Source organism: Pelobates fuscus, chromosome 4 (assembly GCF_036172605.1).
Source record: "Pelobates fuscus isolate aPelFus1 chromosome 4, aPelFus1.pri, whole genome shotgun sequence".
In the NCBI taxonomy this organism is placed as follows: domain Eukaryota; kingdom Metazoa; phylum Chordata; class Amphibia; order Anura; family Pelobatidae; genus Pelobates; species Pelobates fuscus.
This window is the reverse complement of record NC_086320.1, coordinates 188,377,159-188,396,837: the sequence shown is the minus strand read 5'-3', so window position 1 is coordinate 188,396,837 and position 19,679 is coordinate 188,377,159.

Genomic DNA, 19,679 nt, shown 5'->3' with positions numbered 1-19,679 from the left:
CTGGAGCTTACTGGCTTGCTCAGCTTCATCATGTTGCTCAATCATTTTGTTAATGGTTGTCTCTCTAACTTGGTGGTTATTAGGTAGGTTTACTGTCTCCCCCGTAAGCGTGGGGTGTCCCCAGCACAACTATATACATTATGGGTGTCTTTCGACACAACTATATACATCATGGGTGTCCATTCCCCTGGTCTTTCCCTCATGGTTAGTGTGGGCTGTCTTGGGTGCGCTGTGGTACCTCCATCTGCTATCCCACCTTCCCCGTGTTTTTCTTGCTCTTTCTGCTTACTGGAGCAGCTTATGACTTGTCCCTTTCCCTTGTCCTTTATTAAACACCTCCAGGGACCTATCCCATTCGCTTTTGGCGTTTATTCTGTACTCTTGCACATTGGGCCCTGTGTGTATCCTTGTTTCATAGTCTATGTTCATTGTGGTTTGTTTTATCACTGTGTCTATATCTGGGGCATCTGTTTGCTTCCACGCCTTTGCTATGTGTAAATTTGCGGCTATTAGTATGTGGAACATTGTGCATGCCTGGGGTTTGGGAAACCTGTCCAGGGTCATGAAAAGGATTCCACACTCGGGCTCCAGTTTGATAGGTTGGTGCAGGGCTGTGGAAAGTATGTTGCCTACCGCTACCCAGTAATCTTTGATACGGGGGCACGTCCACCATATGTGGTACATCGTGCCTTTCTCCCTCCCGCATCTCCAGCAGTTCACCGATGTGTGGGGGTATATAGTCGCAAGCCGAACCGGCACCATGTACCATCTGTAGTGTATTTTGCGCAACAACTCCAGGTGGGAAGCGCATCTGGATCTGCCTTTGTGTGCTGTAAATGCATGCTGCCAGTGTTCGTTTGTTAGTGTTTTGCCTATATCTATTTGCCATGCCTCCTGGAATTTCTCCCTATTTTCGTCTAGTGGGTCAGTCATCGCTTTGTATATGGTCGAGATTAACTTTCGCGGTGTCGTTCTGGCTATGCACATTCTTTCAATACCCTGTGCTTTCTTTGGTGTGGTTACCCCTGTATCATTTTCTAGGAGTGACTTGAGTTGGAGATATGAAAACAGCGATTGGGGCGGTAGGTCGTACCTGTTCTGTAAGTCTGGGAATTGCATTAATGTGCCATTTTGATATAAGTGTTTGACTAATGAGCATCCCCCTTTTTCCCACGGTTTATAATTGAATGTGGGGTTGGCTATATGTATGCTCTGAATCGGGGTTGCTAGTGACCACTGTTTATCGTATCCTACAAGGCGTTTGGTTGTGTCCCATGTTCTCAATAGTAGTGAGGTGGTGTCGGGAACCTCTTTGGGTAGTGGGCGCATGTGGTGGGGTATCCAGAATAGGTGGTGTATCCCTTTTGGGCATGCCCATATCGATTCGATGTCCACCCACTGCGGCCTGTCGTCTGCCTTGTGTGCTTGCACCATTGTAGCTAGGAGGGTCGCCCTGTAGTATGCGCCTACATCTGGCAGCCCCAAGCCCCCTTCCGTCACCGGTTTGCGCAGTATTTTTTCTGCTACTCTAATTTTTCGGTTCGCCCAGACAAATCTATTTAGGATTTGTTGTAGTTTTTGTAGGAATATTTTGGGGAGTGGGATCTGTAATGTACGGAATAGATATTGTAGTTTAGGCATCACCATCATTTTTATGGCTGCTATCCTACCCACCCATGATAGGTATTTGCCCTCCCATGTTTGTAGGGTGTCTATTATGTCCCTTCTGAGTTTTCCGTAGTTGTGTTCATGGAGTCCAGCTATCGTCTTTGTGATCCTGAGGCCCAGGAAAGGGAGATAATCATCTCTCCAATCCAGTGGGAACGTGGCTTTGAATTGTGCAGCGATAGGGCCTGGTATCCCCACCCCCATTGCCTGCGTCTTTGTGACATTCAGCTTGTAGTATGACTGGTCTCCATATCTGCGGATCTCGTGCAGCAGATTTGGTAGTGACACCTGGGGTTGTGTGAGTGTGAGTAGAATGTCGTCTGCGAATAGGTTGGCCTTGTGTTCATTGCTCCCCACTCTCACCCCATGTATGGAGGTGTTTGCCCTAATGTTTATCGCCAGGGGTTCTAGTGCCAGCACATACAGCAGCGGGGACAGAGGGCATCCTTGCCTAGTCCCGTTGGTGAGCTTAAAGGGCTCTGACAGAAATCCAGAGTTCAGTACCTGCGCCGTCGGCGCGCTATACAAGGCTTTTATCACTGCCGCCACCGCCTCCGGGACCCCGAACTTTTCCAGAACCCTGTGGAGGAATCCCCAGTGCAGACGGTCAAAGGCCTTTTCTGCATCCAGGGAGACCAGGATCCCCCCTTTGTCCTGAGTGTGTATTTTATGCAATAGAGTTATGACCTTCCTGGTGTTGTCCGATCCCTGTCTCCCTTTAACGAATCCCACCTGGTCGTTGTGTATAATGTGCGGTATTACCGATCCTAGTCTCGTGGCATATATTTTCGCGAGCAATTTAGCGTCTGTGTTTAGAAGGGATATGGGCCTAAAGTTCTGTGGTGTTGTCGGAGTCTTGTTTGGTTTCGGCAGCGTCACTATGTGTGCTAGTAGGATTTCCCTGGGTAGGGACTGGGCGGTGATTGCCTCATTGAAGGTTTTGACCAGGTGAGGCGCTAACGTGTCTCTAAATTTTTTATAGTATGCGTTGTTGAGTCCGTCCGGGCCCGGGGATTTCCCATTTGGCAGTGAGTCTATTGCGTTTATCATTTCCCGACACGTGATCGGGTTGTTGAGTGTGTCTTGTTGTGATTGTGTTAGCGACGGGAGTTGTGTCCTGTCTAGGTAGTCTGCTATACCCTGTTCAGTCGGTTGTGTGGTGGATGCGTTGTCTTTAAGGTTGTATAAGTCCGAGTAATATTGGGCAAATACATCGCTGATATCTTTCGGAGTCGAAGCTTTTTTCCCTTCCTGGTCTATGAGGTGGTGTATTTTTTGGTGCGATTGTCTGATTTTTAGGCGAAGTGCTAACAATTTGCTAGCCTTGTTGCCTTGGACATAGTGCGTTGCGTTTAGCTTGGTCATATGCCTGTTAACTTGATCTATAGCTTGTTGGTGTATGAGCCTCGATATGTGGGTTATGCGGTGTTTTGCTGTGCCTGTCGGTGAGATCTGGTTTTGCGTGTTTAGATCGTATAATTCCTTCTGCCAAGCCTTGAGTTGTGTTTGTGTGGATTTCTTTACAAACGCTGCTCTTCTTATTAATAGGCCCCTCATGACTGCCTTATGGGCTTGCCACACCGTTGTGGCGGCTATGTCTCCTGTGTCACTGTTCGCGAAGTAATCCCGTAACTCCGCAGTAAGTTCCTCTGTAAATCTCCTGTCCTGCAGTAATGAGTCATTTATTTTCCAGGGGCTTCGGCGTCTGAAGTCGTAACTATCTTTGAGCTCTAGCGTAACCGGTGCGTGATCCTACCATGTTATTTGGCCTATGTCACATAACTGTATTTGGTTGAGATGTGAGCCGGATATCAGGAAGTGATCAATCCTGGAATAGGAGTTATGTACTGGGGAGTAGTGGGTGTAGTTTCTTTCGGTAGGGTGAGCGAGTCTCCAGGCGTCATAAAAGTGGTGTGTGTGTAAGAGTTTTTGTATGGCCTTGCTTTGTCTTTTTAGTGGACGGTGTCTGCGGCTGTGTATAGATAGGGTAGTGTCTAGTTTTGGGTCTAGGACGTGATTAAAGTCCCCGCATAGTATCGTGATGCCGTATTGTATGTTTGCTAATTTGTGGAGGATGTGGTGCAGAAAATTCCGCTGGTTGGTATTGGGTGAGTAGATGTTTGCAATCGTGTACTCCATGTCATTTAGCGTCCCAGACACTATGACATATCTGCCGTTGGAGTCAATGTCCTGGTTATGTAGGGAGAATTTAATCTCCTTGCTTATCAGGATGGAAGCACCTTTTGATTTCGTACTAGACGTGGAGTGGAACTGATGTGGGAAGTCTGTAAGCAGCATGTTGGTAAAGTCGCCTGTGCGATAGTGTGTCTCTTGTAGGCAGAGGACGTCAGTGCGAGCAGCACGGAGGTCGCGGGTGAGGAGGTGTCTCTTTGCAGGGACATTCAGTCCCCTTACGTTATATGTACATATCCTCACGGTGGTTGTCGTGTGCGAGGTTGTGTGTTACTCTTTGGAGTGTATATTTGTGCGAGGGTCCCTGCTCTTCCCAGCCAAGTCAAGCTGAGCAGGGTGGTCCTCATAGTGTTTTGTGAGCTTCCCCTGAGTGGAGTGTGAGGGCGTTTGTCGTGTCTAGCATAATTTGTTTGTTTGCTACCCTGGAGGAGTGGTTTGGGGCCACCCATATGCCCCATGAAGTGTGCAGTCACATTAACATAATAAACATAACAGATAATAATCAATAACATATAATACAAACAATTCTGAACTGATACTACGTATGCCACCCTTATGGCTAGGCACTGCGTGGACGTGCCTTGGGGGTAGAGGTAACAACCTCTCGTCCTGTGGGAGCTCCCTCCCTCATGTGCTTCTGAGTTATGTGTAACCGTATGTAACCCTGTTGCATGTTTCTTTTTTTTTTTTCTTTTTTTCCCTCTGTTTATTTATTCATTTTTTTTTTGTATTTGATTGTCTTTCCCCTGTTTGTACAGATCCTTCTCTCCATATCTCTGTGTCCCTCTCATAATGTGCCTATCTTTAAAGCGTATTTTTTTTTTTTGTGGCTGAAGAGAGAAGTGCATGGGCGACTCCTTTTTGGGAGAGCCCTTTAAAGAGGAGTATATTCCTAAAGTAGCCGTACCCGCTTAGGTTCCTGGGCCTCCGCCATACCCTGCTATATTTTACATATTCCACCCCGTTACCAAAACGGTACATTACCCAGCTGGTTGCACAGAGTCTGTCTGTCAAGCGGAGTGTTTAAGGCCGTGGCGGCCTATAGTCCATGGTGTCTTGTTCTTATTTCTTTTTGGCCTTTCTCCATTCCGGGGCGATTCTGGACCCGTCTCTTGTTGTAGGTGGAACTATCGTCGGAGCAATGTCCCATGTCTTTAGGATCCTCTCCCCTTCTTCTGGAGTAGCAATTGCCGTCGTTTTCCCTCCTCTGGTGACAAGTAGCTTGGTGGGGTAGCCCCATCTATACGGCAGTTTGTGGTCCCTCAGCGACACTGTGATTGATCTGAAATCTCTCCTTCTTTTTAGAGTGTAGGCTGAGATGTCTGCAAAATTTGTATGGTTTGTGAATTCAGCAGGTAGTGGTTTTCCAGCTCTGTTTGCCGCCAAGATGACCTCCTTGGCGTGAAAGTAGTGGAGTCTCACGAGTACATCTCTCGGGGTGTCTGGTGGTAAAAATGTAGGCCTTGCCGTGCGGTGGATCCTGTCCAGGAGGAGCACATCTGCAGGCAAATCAGGAGCTAAGTGTCGTAGTAAGCCCGTGGTGTGTGCGGTAAGGTCAGCAGTGCCCACCGTCTCAGGGATACCCCTGATTCTCAGATTGTTCCTGCGGGCGCGATCCTCCATGTCTGCTATCTTGGTGTCTTGCGCCAGTACCTGTGCAGCTAGCCCTTCCACTTTGTCCGCCAGTGCATTATGGGCTTCTGAAATGTCCTCCATTTTGTTTTCTGCTTGGGACGTTCTGTGTCCTAGATCTTGCACCTCTTTCTTGAGGTCTTTCAGTGCAGTGTCTAGCTTCTGGAGGAGTTTGTCAGACATTTCTTCCAGCAAGTTTTTCATTATGCTGTGGGTGAGTGGGGGTTCTCCTACCAGGGTGTGTGTAACAGCCTCCTGGTCGCTGTCGGCGCCATCTTGGGCCTGGTCTGGCGGCTGCCAGTTTTTGCGTGACCGGCTCTTGCCGCAAAGAAATTTGCTTTTTCAGCCTTGTCAGTCGTCCGCTTGCTTTTAGGCTGCGACATGGCTGCGGTGGGCGCTGGATTTCGCCGTTATCGCCGGGTTAATTGCTCGTTTGAAGCCGGTTTGAGCGGAGCTCCTAGCACATGCGGCCGGTGCGCTCGGCTTCCTGGACACGCCCCCGTGATAGGCCCTTTTGAGGCATTTGTTGGGGTACCCCTTTGTTCTGAACATAGTCCGTAAATCCCTAGCCTTATTTTTAAAGTCATCAACATCTGTGCAGTTACGCCTAAGGCGTAAATATTGGCCAATAGGGATCCCCTTTTTCTGGGGGACTGGATGGTGGCTCTTCCAGTTTAGTAGACTGTTTGTAGTCGTACTCTTCCTGAACAGGTTACTCTTAATTGTCCCATCCGAATTGGGGATTAGGGTAAGGTCTAAGAAGGTCAGATTAGGGGTTCCCACCTCAGTGGTAAATCTGAGGTTAAGATCATTCATATTGAGCGACTGTATGAATTCTAAGAACTGTTCATGTGTACCTGTCCATATAATCACAATGTCATCTATATACCTCTTCCAGTAATGGATGCATTGGACTAGATGGTTTTGTGGGTCGGCGAACACTATTTTTTCTTCCCACCATCCCAGGTGCAGGTTGGCGTATGAGGGTGCACAAGACGTCCCCATCGCCGTACCCTGCACCTGGTGATAGTATACACCATCAAATAGAAAAAAGTTGTGGGTCAGAATGAACTTGAGTAGTTGTACCGTAAAGTCACTGTGTTCGTATAGATGTGTGCCTCTTTTTCGTAGAAAGTAACTTGTATGTTCTAGGCCTAACGTATGAGGGATGGAGCTATACAGAGACTCCACATCCAGACTACATAGTATAGAGTGTGGAGGCATCCATATTTTTGTTAGTTCTGCCAGAGTCTGTTTTGTGTCTCTTAGGTATGAAGGAAGTTGGGTAACCAATGGTTTCAAGATCTGATCAAGATATATACTTGCATTTTGAGTTAAGTTGTTATTACCAGAGACTATTGGTCTTCCTGTTAGAGTTCTATACTGTTTGTGGATCTTGGGGAGGCTGTAAAAGGTAGAGATACGTGGACTGTCACTCAGAATGAACTCATACTCGTTTTTGGAGATCAATTTTTGATTAAACCCTTTTTCTAGAATTATTTTTAATTCTTCCTGGAATTTTTTTTTTTACAAAAAAATTGCTGGAATTATGTCTGAAACTTAATTATTTCAGATTCGAATCCAAGTTCTACATTCAGCGCACTGGCACGTCGATGGGGGGCACCTATGGCCCCTATATATGCCAACGCATATATGTTTAAATACGAAACAGAAAACATTTTGCAAGTATATGGCCAGTACATCCAGAGATATTTTCTTTTTATCGACGATATTTTGATTATTTGGACAGGAGGGCAACAAAAACTACATCAGATGGTTGAAGAATTGAACAATCTTGTATCACCGATAAAATTCACACATCTATTAAATGATCAACACATTTACTTTCTGGATTTACGGATCTATGTCGTCAAGAATAAACTGGGATACACTCTTTTTTCAAAACCCACTGATCGGAACACGATCTTACATGCCACTAGTTTTCACCCCCAGAGTTTGAAAAACTCATTACCCGTGGCACAGTTTGTTAGGGTAATACGGAATAATTCAGACCCAAAGAATGCTGATGCACAGATACTGAATATGTCCAATAAGTTCATTGAAAGAGGATACTCCAAATACTCCATACAGACGGCACTATCTAAAGTAAAGGAACCAACGACGATCCAACCATCGACTATGGGGATAGGGGATAGATTTATCTTCCCTCAGACACTACACACTCAGTCCCAGGCTGCGGCATCTGTGATACGAGCCAACTGGGAAACTTTGAGGAAAGATCCCTCTCTCCCTATTCTATTCAAGCAATCCCCTGTGATGAGTTATAAAAGGGGTAAAAACCTGAGAGACTTTCTGGTACATACAGACCAATTTACACATATACAGGAACAGATACCTAATAAAAATCTAGGATGTTTCCGGTGTTTAAACTGCATGGCATGTAATAATATGATCCCAGGGAAAGCATTTCCTCACCCAAGAACTGGGAAAATATATAAAATTCGCCATAAGATAACTTGTAACACGACTCATGTTGTGTATCGGATCATATGTACGTGTGGTCTGATCTACATTGGAAAAACGTCTAATGATCTCAGAGAACGGATGAGAGGACACCGATCAGCTATTCAATTAGCAATACTGAGTGGCTCTGCCACTACCCCGGTTGCCAGACATTTCCTAGAAGCAGGACATACTTTACCATCACTCCGCTTTATGGGCATAGACCACGTACCTCTATCCCCTCGGGGAGGCAATCGGGACAATCAGCTCCTTAAGAGAGAAGCGTATTGGATCCACACACTGAGGACTTTGTCTCCGTATGGACTTAATGAGAAGAATCAGTTATACTGTTTCATTCCGAGACGGTAAATGAACTATCAGTTTTGGTTACATTGACTGCATTGATTAGCTTCAATAGTATCATTTGGTTTTTCTCTGTTGCTCTCTGTTGTTGCCGCATCATGAATTTATGAATAAGATTTAATATAAGCTATGATTTAATATATGTCATGCTATACTATATGCCTTGTTATATGTATTTTGAGCATGTACCATTTTGTTATTTCCTTAACATCCTTCGTGGTGAGCTATGTGTTCTCCTATATGAGAGGTAGAGGTGCTTAGGGTCCGCGCATGTACATTTCTATTTTTAGCTTTATTATTTGTTTCTTTCCTGTTTATATCTTAGCGGGTCCAGCTCTCTCTATCTGCCTTTGTTCTTCTGTGCACTTTCCATGGCTTGAAAATAGTTCTCTGTATATATTTATCTTCATATTTCTCTGTATATATATGTGTCTTCACGGTTATTTGTCACTTAGGCTCATTCATTGAGCACTACTCACTTTATACTCCCCCCTCTTGAAGGGGTTAATAGAACCACACTACGCTTTTTGAATCTGTTCACATCACTGATGACATCACAGAACCTCGATTTCAGTTTTCACTCTCCAATTATGATGCACTGCACTATATTTAAATATTTTTTCACGTTAGAAAATTGTCTTGATAAAAGTCCGTTTGGACTGAAACGTCGACTTGATCCGCATATTCTGCATATAATTGCTCAATAAAAGCACTTATTTGTAACTTATACAAGTCCTTTGAGTGCACTCTTTCGGGAATATATATATATATATATATATATATATATATATATATATATATATATATATATATATATATATATATATATATATAATATAGAGAGAGAGAGATAAACTTGGCACTCACCCTTCCAAAAATTTTTTTCAATATTCTTGCCTGGGTGCAGACCTAAGCGTAGGTATAAATATTCAAATTTGTAGTAAGGTGCACTCACAGGACTTAATCAATAACTTGCTTTTATTCTTAGAAGTGAATTACATGTGAAGAAATATCATAAATCAACGTTTCGACCCATTCGTCTTTTTCAAGATCAATCTTACAATGTACAGCAATGCATATATATAGGTAAATGATAATGGTCACTTACCCAAACGGTGTGTGAGAAAAAGCTGCCGCTCAATACTCCGAAACCCGGAAGTGAATCGGTGTGCCCACGTGATAAAACGTGATGACGCGTGTGCATGCGTCGTTGCCAAGCAACGATACAAAACAAAGCCTCAGATGGATTGTATATTCCGCGAACTGCAGCCAGCTCTAGGGGGGATCAAGAAGTGATCATAAGTGCCCAGTGACTGTGTGGTGAATGCCAATTGTAATTGACATACCTTGTCAATATTACCCCATGGAGGAGTGGGAAAAAATCGTAATATAGACTGCCAGAGTGGAGAAGAAGGACTGTCAAAAAACTAAACCCAGTGATATCACACGTGAAAAATTATTATGGTAAAAGTGCAAAAAAAAAAATATTAAATAAAAAGTCCCACTATGTCCTCCTCTGACAGTTGTGCTATATCAGACTCTCAAAGTACTCAAGTGCCTATTCTGTAATGTGTGCTAATATTTACATATATAATACAGACATTAATGCACATATTTTTTAACAGATAATGAATGACTAGAACATATACTATTAACTACCGTATATACTCGAGTATAAGCCGACCCGAATATAAGCCGAGGCCCCTAATTTTACCCCAAAAAACTGGGAAAACTTATTGACTCGAGTATAAGACTAGGGTGGGAAATGCAGCAGCTACTGGTAAATTTCTAAATAAAATTAGATCCTAAAAAAATTGTATTAATTGAATATTTATTTACAGTGTGTGTATATAATGAGTGCAGCGTGTGTGTATGAGTGCAGCGTGTGTGTATGAGTGCAGCGTGTGTATATGAGTGCAGTGTGTGTGTGATCAGTGTGTGTGCAGTGTGTGTATGTGTGTGTGTGCAGTGTGTGTATGAGTATGTGTGCAGTGTGTGTATGAGTATGTGTGCAGTGTGTGTATATGAGTGCAGTGTGTTTGTGTGTGTGTGTGTGTTGCAGAGCCTTGGTGGAGGGTGGGCAATTTTATTATTATTATTGTTAATTATTTTAATATTTTATTTGATTATTTTTTATTATTTTATTTAATTTAATTATTATTATTGTTTTATTATTTTAATATTTTTTTATTGTTATTTTTTATTATTTTATTCTATTTGTAATATTATAATTTTTTTACTTATTAATATTTTGATTTTTTTTTTAGTCCCCCCTCCCTGCTTGATACATGGCAGGGAGGGGGGCTCTCCTTCCCTGGTGGACCAGTGGCATTGGCAGTTCAGTGGGGGGGGAGAGGGGGGCTGTGGGGGCTGCAGAGATCTTACTTACCTCTCCTGCAGCTCCTGTCAGCTCTCTTCTCCTCCGCGCCGTCCATTCAGCTCTTCTGTCAGCTCACATTGTAAGTCTCGCGAGAGCCGCGGCTCTCGCGAGACTTACACTGGGAGCTGACCGAGGTGCTGAACGGACGGCGCGGAGGAGAAGAGAGCTGACAGGAGCTGCAGGACATGTAGAGATGGCGCGGAGGAGAAGAGAGCTGACAGGAGCTGCAGGACAGGTAGAGACTCTCTCTTTCTGTGTCTCTTTCTCTCTCTCTTTCTGTGTCTCTTTCTCTCTCTCTTTCTGTGTCTCTTTCTCTCTCTCTTTCTCTCTCTCTTTCTGTGTCTCTTTCTCTCTCTTTCTGTGTCTCTTTCTCTCTCTTTCTGTGTCTCTTTCTCTCTCTTTCTGTGTCTCTTTCTCTCTCTTTCTGTGTCTCTTTCTCTCTCTTTCTGTCTCTTTCTCTGTCTCTTTCTCTCTTGGGTCTCTTTCTCTCTCTCTTTCTGGGTCTCTTTTTCTCTCTCTTTCTGGGTCACTTTTTCTCTCTCTTTCTGGGTCACTTTTTCTCTCTCTTTCTGGGTCACTTTCTCTCTCTTTCTGGGTCTCTTTTTCTCTCTTTCTGGGTCTCTTTTTCTCTCTCTTTCTGGGTCTCTTTTTCTCTCTCTTTCTGGCTCTCTCTCTCTCTCTCTCTTTCTGGGTCTCTCTATCTCTCTCTTTCTGGGTCTCTCTCTCTCTCTCTCTTTCTGGGTCTCTCTCTCTCTCTCTTTCTGGGTCTCTCTCTCTCTCTCTTTCTGGGTCTCTCTCTCTCTTTCTCTCTCTGGGTCTCTCTCTCTCTTTCTGGGTCTGGGTCTCTCTCTCTCTCTTTCTCTCTCTTTCTGGGTCTCTTTCTCTCTCTCTCTCTCTTTCTGGGTCTCTTTCTCTCTCTCTTTCTGGGTCTCTCTCTCTCTCTTTCTGGGTCTCTCTCTTTCTGGGTCTCTCTCTCTTTCTGTGTCTCTCTCTCTCTTTCTGTGTCTCTCTCTCTCTTTCTGGGTCTCTCTCTCTCTCTCTCTTTCTGGGTCTCTCTCTCTTTCTGGGTCTCTCTCTCTCTTTCTGGGTCTCTCTCTCTCTCTCTTTCTGGGTCTCTCTTTCTGGGTCTCTTTCTCTCTCTCTCTTTCTGGGTCTCTTTCTCCCCCGCAATTTACCTGAGAGGAGTCAGGGGACCGGCCGTGTTCCACGCTGGAGCTGCCAGGCTGCAGCCTCGCCGGACCGGCGGCACTCCTAATGCTGAGGACAGAAGGAGGAGGGAGCATGTCTCTCTACCATGCTCCCTCGCGGTTCCCACAATTCACAGCAGCAGCTGCTGCTGTGAATTGTGGGAACCGCGAGGGAGCATGGTAGAGAGACATGCTCCCTCCTCCTTCAGTCCTCAGCATTAGGAGTGCTGGCGAGGCTGCGGCCCGGCTGCTCCAGCGTGGAACACGGACGGCCCCCTCTAAGTGTGCCACCGGACCGGCCACCCGGTGGCACATACCTGCGCAGCCCCCAGATGCCGCGGCCCACCGGGAAATTTCCCGGTATCCCGGTGGGCCAGTCCGGCCCTGCATGGGGATATTGTTTTACTCAGGAGACTTCACTGAACACAAATGTTAGTGTTTCAAACCGTAAAAGTATCACAATGATTATATCAGTTAAAGTGACACTTTTTGCATTTTTTACACACAAACAGCACTTACACTGAGAATATAATTGTTGTGATAAGTTTTACTGTTTTTAAACCCTAATATTTGTATTCAGCAAAGTCTCTCGAGTACAACAGTAACCCCTAATGACAGGTTTTATGATGTTTCCGAAAGTTACAGAGTCAAATATAAGGCTTGCATTTCAGTTTTTTTCACATTGAAATTTGTCAGATTGGTTATGTTGCCTTTGACACCACATGGTAGGCCAGGAATGAGAATTACCCCTATGATAGTATACCATTTGCAAAAGGAGACAACCCAAGGTATTGTAAATGGGGTATTTTCAGTCTTTTTAATAGCCACTTAGTCACAAACACTGGCCAAAATTAGCATTCCAATAAAACAAATATGAACTTTGGCCAGTCTAATGGTTACCCAGAAATGTACATCTTATAAAAACTGCACTGCAAGTGTCTAGAATGTTCATTTTCATTTCTTATATTTGTGTAGGTTCACTGTATAGGAATAAACCTTCTTGCATCTAATGTATCTAATCTAATGTATCTGTATCTAACAAACTGTCCCATAGTGTTTCTTACTATGGGACAGTTTGTACAGAATATTTGTTTTCTCCCCTGTCCCATAGTGTCCCCCCCTCCCATAGTCTTCTCCTCTCTCCCATAGTCTTCACCCACCCCCTCCCCATAGACTTCATCCACCCCCTCCCCATAGACTTCATCCACCCCCTCCCCATAGACTTCATCCACCCCCTCCCCATAGACTTCATCCACCCCCTCCCCATAGACTTCATCCACCCCCATCCCCATAGACTTCATCCACCCCCTCCCCATAGACTTCATCCACCCCCTCCCCATAGTCTTCATCCACCCCCTCCCCATAGTCTTCATCCACCCCCTCCCCATAGTCTTCATCCACCCCCTCCCCATAGACTTCATCCACCCCCTCCCCATAGACTTCATCCACCCCCTCCCCATAGACTTCATCCACCCCCTCCCCATAGACTTCATCCCCCCCATAGACTTCATCCGCCCCCATAGACTTCATTCCCCCCATAGACTTCATTCCCCCCATAGACTTCATTCCCCCCATAGACTTCATCCCCCCATAGACTTCATCCCCCCATAGACTTCATCCCCCCCATAGTCTTCATCCCCCCCATAGTCTTCATCCCCCCATAGTCTTCATCCCCCCATAGTCTTCATCCCCCCCCATAGTCTTCATCCCCCCCCCATAGTCTTCATCCCCCCCATAGACTTCACCCCCCCCCCCTTACTGTCCCCCTCCCCTTGTCCCATAATTACTTACCTGTCTTGCTGCGTTGGCCGGCAGCACAGGGTGCACCGCGGTAGTGGAACTTGAATTTCATGTTCCGGTTTCCGGCGGGACCGAAAGGAAGTGCGCACTCAGCTTGTGCACACTTCCTTTCAGTCCCGCCGGAAACCGGAACATGAAATTCAAGTTCCACTACCGCGGTGCGCCCTGTGCTGCCGGCCAACGCTGCAAGACAGGTAAGTAAAGCTTCATATTCGCTCCATAAGACGCACAGACATTTCCCCTCACTTTTGAGGGGAAAAAAAGTGCGTCTTATGGAGCGAAAAATACGGTAATGTCTACATTTATTATAACATTTAATTTAAGTGTCATATTGTTTAAAATATGTAAAATATTTTAGTTTTTTTTTTTTTTTTATTCTTTATTTTTGTTGTGCGGGTGGGTACATGGTATCAACAGACGCCACAGCAGCGTAATGCAAGTTTTATACATTTTAGACAGTGGCATAGAGATTCACACATTTTTTGTGTTTTTTGTTTTTTTTGTTAATCTTTGTTTTATTGTGGCATAAGTGATGGGATACAGAAGAGAAAAGGTTAGAGTACGGTTTGTTCACAAAATGGGGTTAATACAACATTTGCATCTGATAGGTACACTTCCTTGTTCAGTGATGCCACTATTTTGTTATGTTGATTATCGAAACAGGTATAGTACAGTTTAACGGTAAATAAAGAACGATTATAAAATTTTGTGTCTGTAAACTGTAGTTGGAAAAAACAAGCTATGGATCATAAGATCCGATTAGTACCTCGCTAAGTTAATAAAGTCAGACATTTGGTAACACATGAGTAAACAGTAAGCTCACAGTTGAAAGCAACATAGGAGTTAAAATAGATGCAGGCATAAGGCAAGTAACGATAAGATAATGACCTCGCTTGGTATGTGGTAGCATGTCAACAAGATTAATAGGCAAGCTCTATAATATTAAGGCATATCTGATTCTATGTAGTGCGAGGCACTGGCTAGATAACAGCTTTACTCTAGTGAGCTGTGTGACCACTGGGCATACACACAATTAAGAGTGAAACATTTCTTATCATGAAATTACGTTTTTGCAAGCACGCTGGTAGCCTTATCAGGTATTTACTAATGCATGCATCCATTGAAGCGGGTTCTGGTAGGCGGCTAGAATAAGAAAAACGAGTGAGAATCAGTCAGTCTAGCAGCATCCATGAACATATCAAGGCGTGAGAAGTGGGTTGCAGTTGCGGCCGCCACTGGGTTTCAGCATTTGGTGCAGCCTTTCTTTGTGTGAGCGCGGCTTTCAGCCAACTCCTTGGAGTGGTAGTCCCTGCGTGTCCGCATTCAGGCTATGCCACGGCACCCCTGTTCTCTCTTCATCCCTCCAGGCGATCTGTCTGAGAAGGGTAGGTGCACTGTCCTGCCGTCGGCTTGAGGGTCTGCGTGGTCCATGCTCCTTGCATCTTCGGCCCAAGGCCTGTGCGGGCACCCGTGCCTGTGTTCCATTGATCCCTTCACCAGGATCGTGGGCCCCCGGGTCTGTCGTTAAAATATATTAGTTTGCTGTTACATTATTTGAACACAAACTATTCAGTGCGGCAAAAATGTAATTTATTAATGTCTGTCTTAAAAAAAAAATAAAAAATCTATCTATAGAATACATGTCAGTTAAACATAGGACATTTCTCCCCATTTCAAATACAAATCATGTACTTGTTTAAATTCTCAAGGGCAAGAACAAAAGTGTTGTTAATTATCCTACTGTAATTAAAATTGTCCCTGTAGATGTAAAATAGATTGCATGAATATAATACCATGTTTTCTGTGTGCTGAATAATGTTATTGGAAATATGTTTTAGAATGAGAGGGAGAAATGGAGAGGCAGAGGGAAAATGAGGATGAAACAATCAGAAAGCATAATAATCTATTATAGATAAAGCATGTCCACAATGCATATCTTTGGGGAAATTCTGTTTAGACCAAAATGGTTCTTTGAAACACTTTGCTTAATGCATGAAAAAGAAAAGCACTTGCAGGCAACATTTTAAGACTGAACTGAGACTGATATAATTTTTAAAAAGAGTCCAAATACAGAATTCTGTAACTTATTTAGGTTTTATCCAAATTGCAGGCAACATATTCTAATAGGTGAAGAACTGAAATTATCCCTTACCTTAGGGTTGTCAATATTTTTAAATAATTATCCATGGTGTTATATTTTTTTCATTAAAAGGCTGTTTCTACCAGTTTAGAAATTTCAAGTAATGGAATATAGTGTAGCTTGAAACTGTTGTGGTCATAACATGCTTTGAAGGTCAAGCATTAACAAATGTAACAAATATTCAATTCACATAATTTATCATCCACCATTATAAAACAGGTTGTTTTAGATGATAGATGATGAGAAATTATGATGAAGCTAAGGAGAGAAGGATTTTGGATTCATAAACTCCAAGCATTGCAACTAAAGGGGTTAAATGTAGATTTATGAGGAAGGTCCCAGCGTGGACCGAAACGTCGATCACTTTTTCATGGAATAAAAAGCATATTTAATTTATTCACAAGACCGAGAGTGCAGCCTATACTTTCAAAGTTTTTTAAGTGTATCTGTATCCCCAATAGGACTGGCACATGGCAGTATACATACAGAATACCATCGCAAATTACAGATACCACATGGTTTTAGAGTTAGGAACATATCTACCATTGGACGAAGCAAACCTAAGGTATGTAAAAGGTTGATCTCAGTCTTAAATAAATGTTCTTTGGACCTCATGTTAATTATAATAGAAGATATTAAAGAAGATCTAATTGCAGTAAGAAGGAAGATAACTGAACTTGAGTCCAAACAAACTTTGATACTTGCAGCAATAGATTCAGCCCCCACACTACTCAAACTGGAACAAAATGTTAAAACCTATAAAACTGACCTAGTACGTTTTAAACGTGAGAAACAAGAGAAGGTGGAAGGGGACTACAAAGAACATTGAATGGCTAAGTGGTCAATCTGATAGACCCCGCTTTGCACAGCGTAGAAGAACGATCAGAAAACCAAGACAATTTACTGTGGATGCACGTCTGGAGAATCCACATCAGAATCAGAACAACATTCTAGCAATACAGAAGCTTTTTTAGATGTGGACACAGGAACCACTTCAAAGGTCCACACGAGATTGGCCACAAGAAGAGAGGCAGAAGGCACAATACCAGGCGCGGCAAGAAGGGCAGAACCCATTGGAGTAGAACACAAACCAACGAGACAACAAAGATGATTCCTATCTTTAACTTATCATCTAGAGAGCTGAAACCTGAAGAGGAATCACTTCTTATGAAAGGACTTTCATATGTACCTACCAACTACCCCAACTCTTTTAACAATGAAATTGAACTCTACAAATTTGGTAGAACTTTGAGACTAAAATAATTCTTTAAAGGGACTTCACAAACCCTAGAAACACCATATCAATTTAAAGTCAAAAGTAAGTTTGATCCTGGCTCATCTAATGCATCAATCAAAACTTTTTTAAGGAATGTGCAACAAGAATCAAACAAGCACGCTGAGTTAAAACAACACCATCATTCAAACATTTCAAAAAAAGAGAAAGAGATTATCCAATCTTTAGCAAAAGACAAGACTATTATTATAAGACCAGCAGACAAAGGTGGTGGTATTGTACTGCTGAACTACACAGACTATAGGGTAGAGATCCTATAACAGCTGGAAGACACCCAGACTTATGTTCAACTACCAGTGGATCCCACTGCATCAATTATGCAGAAAATCTTCAACATCGTGCAACGTGGATATGAAGCAGGATATATTACCACAGATCTAGCTAAATTCTTAATCCAGGAAAATCCAAGGGCACCAGTACTATATACCTTACCTAAGGTTCACAAGAACTTACAACATCCACCAGGTCGGCCGATAGTATCGGCGATTGGAGATATTATTGAACCCGTTGCAAAATGGCTGGATTTTCTATTCAAGACCACCATTGAAGCATTACCCACCACGCTAAAAGACACACCAGATTTATTGAGACTCTTAGAGCAAACCACCTTACCTACAGACACCATTACTCTAGTGACATGCGATGTTAAGAGCCTCTATATGGCAATACCCCGTCATGAAGGCATTGAAGCAATGCGAAGTGTCCTGAATGAATCATCATAATATATAGGACCTCCAATTGAATACACATTGGAACTTCTTCAGGCAGTACTTACTCTCAACCATTTCAGGTTTGAACACAGTTGGTTTCAACAGATTTCAGGCACATCCATGGGCGTGGCGATGGCGCCTAACTATGCCAATGGATATATGTACTGCATTAAACGACATCTATTTTTTTTTTTTTTTTTTTAATAGTTTATTTAGGTTTTGTTTTTATGGTATAAAAATTGCACATTTTACATACATATGCAAATATTCATACAAAGTACGATTATCATATATCATACATTGTTACAAATAAACATAGAAAACATACAAACAATATATTCGCAATCAGAAATAACATTTTTTCTTTTCCCTTTTTTTTCTCCTTCCCTTTCTCTCTCTCTTTCTTTTAATCTGTCCTGATATAGTTATTATCGTTCTCTTGAAAATTAATTACAACCTTTTTCCTTTTTTATCTACACCTTTTTTAATAGTTTTGTCATTCACTTATAGGTCTTTCAAGGGTCTTAATCCATTTATCCAATATTTTATAGTTTTTCGTATTATTACAATAATAGGAGGCTATTCCTCTTTCCATTTTACATTGATATATAATGGCTTCTTTACATTGTTGCCAGGAGTCTATTGCCGTATTTTTCCAATTTCTGGCAATGGACGTTTTAATAGCCATAAATGCATGAATTATAAAGTATTTCTCTTCTTTCGCTAATTTTGGTAGTTTCAAATGTAACAGTTTCTGGTGCACAATTTTGTGCGATACCCAATATTTTGTTAATCTCTGCCAAAAAATGCTCCCATGCACCCCTCAACGGTACACAGTTCCACCATATGCCGGCGAAACAACATGCCTGTGAGGCGCTTGATTTGCGACAGCCCGAAACGTTGGAATTCAACACTCCTAATGTGCGACTGCCTGCTCCAACAAGAAAAAGCTGTTAATGAATATTTGTATGACCGGGGTGCTAGGACAGCCTCTGGGGAGCTGGGAATTTTTTTGCCACGTTACTGGACGCCACGAGTTTACTATACCCACCCATTAATTTCAAAGGTAATTCCTGGTCAGTTAATCATCTGATCAAATAGGTTAATATCATTGGCTTGACAACTACGTTACTGGGGCAACCAGGGAAGCTTACGTCCCATTGATTGAATCACCAAATGACGGTGTCTCATATGGACCAAAATAATTTGCAAAGTGCAAAACAATCAACAACAGGGCATCGCCGTAGCAACCGGCATGTGAGCAGGGGCTAAAGGGAAGAAAAACAAGCTAAAAGGGAAAGGAGTTGATTTAACATTAAATAAAACAGAGAGGACTCTTTAAAAGACTAGAGTCTGCAGTTACCAAGAGGTATACTCCAAATAAATAAGCATTAGGTAGAAAGGTCACCCCAAAGAGAGTGAATAGATATCTGAAGAAATAAAGTGCAAGACAATATTTACATAGTGAATATGACATAAAATGTGAAAAATAATAAAAAGATATGATAAATAGAGATAAAAAAATGAATACTGTTCAGTGAAATATTATCATGATGGCTAAATCAGAGCCATCAACTACTGCTATACAGCAGGAATAGTGATAAAGAATATAGGCATATGAATACAAATATACCTAGAGGCAATAATTACATAAATGTAAATATATATATAATGAATTGAACAAATCTCTTCTATTGGTGCAAAATGTGTGCCTCAAAATCAAAAATATAAAGTGAGTAAGTGAAAAAAATATGTAATACTGTAGACAGATGTCATAATATATTGATATACAGATCTGTCAACACTAAATTTTCGAAACTTCCGCAAACGTTCGCGAACCGGGCGAACC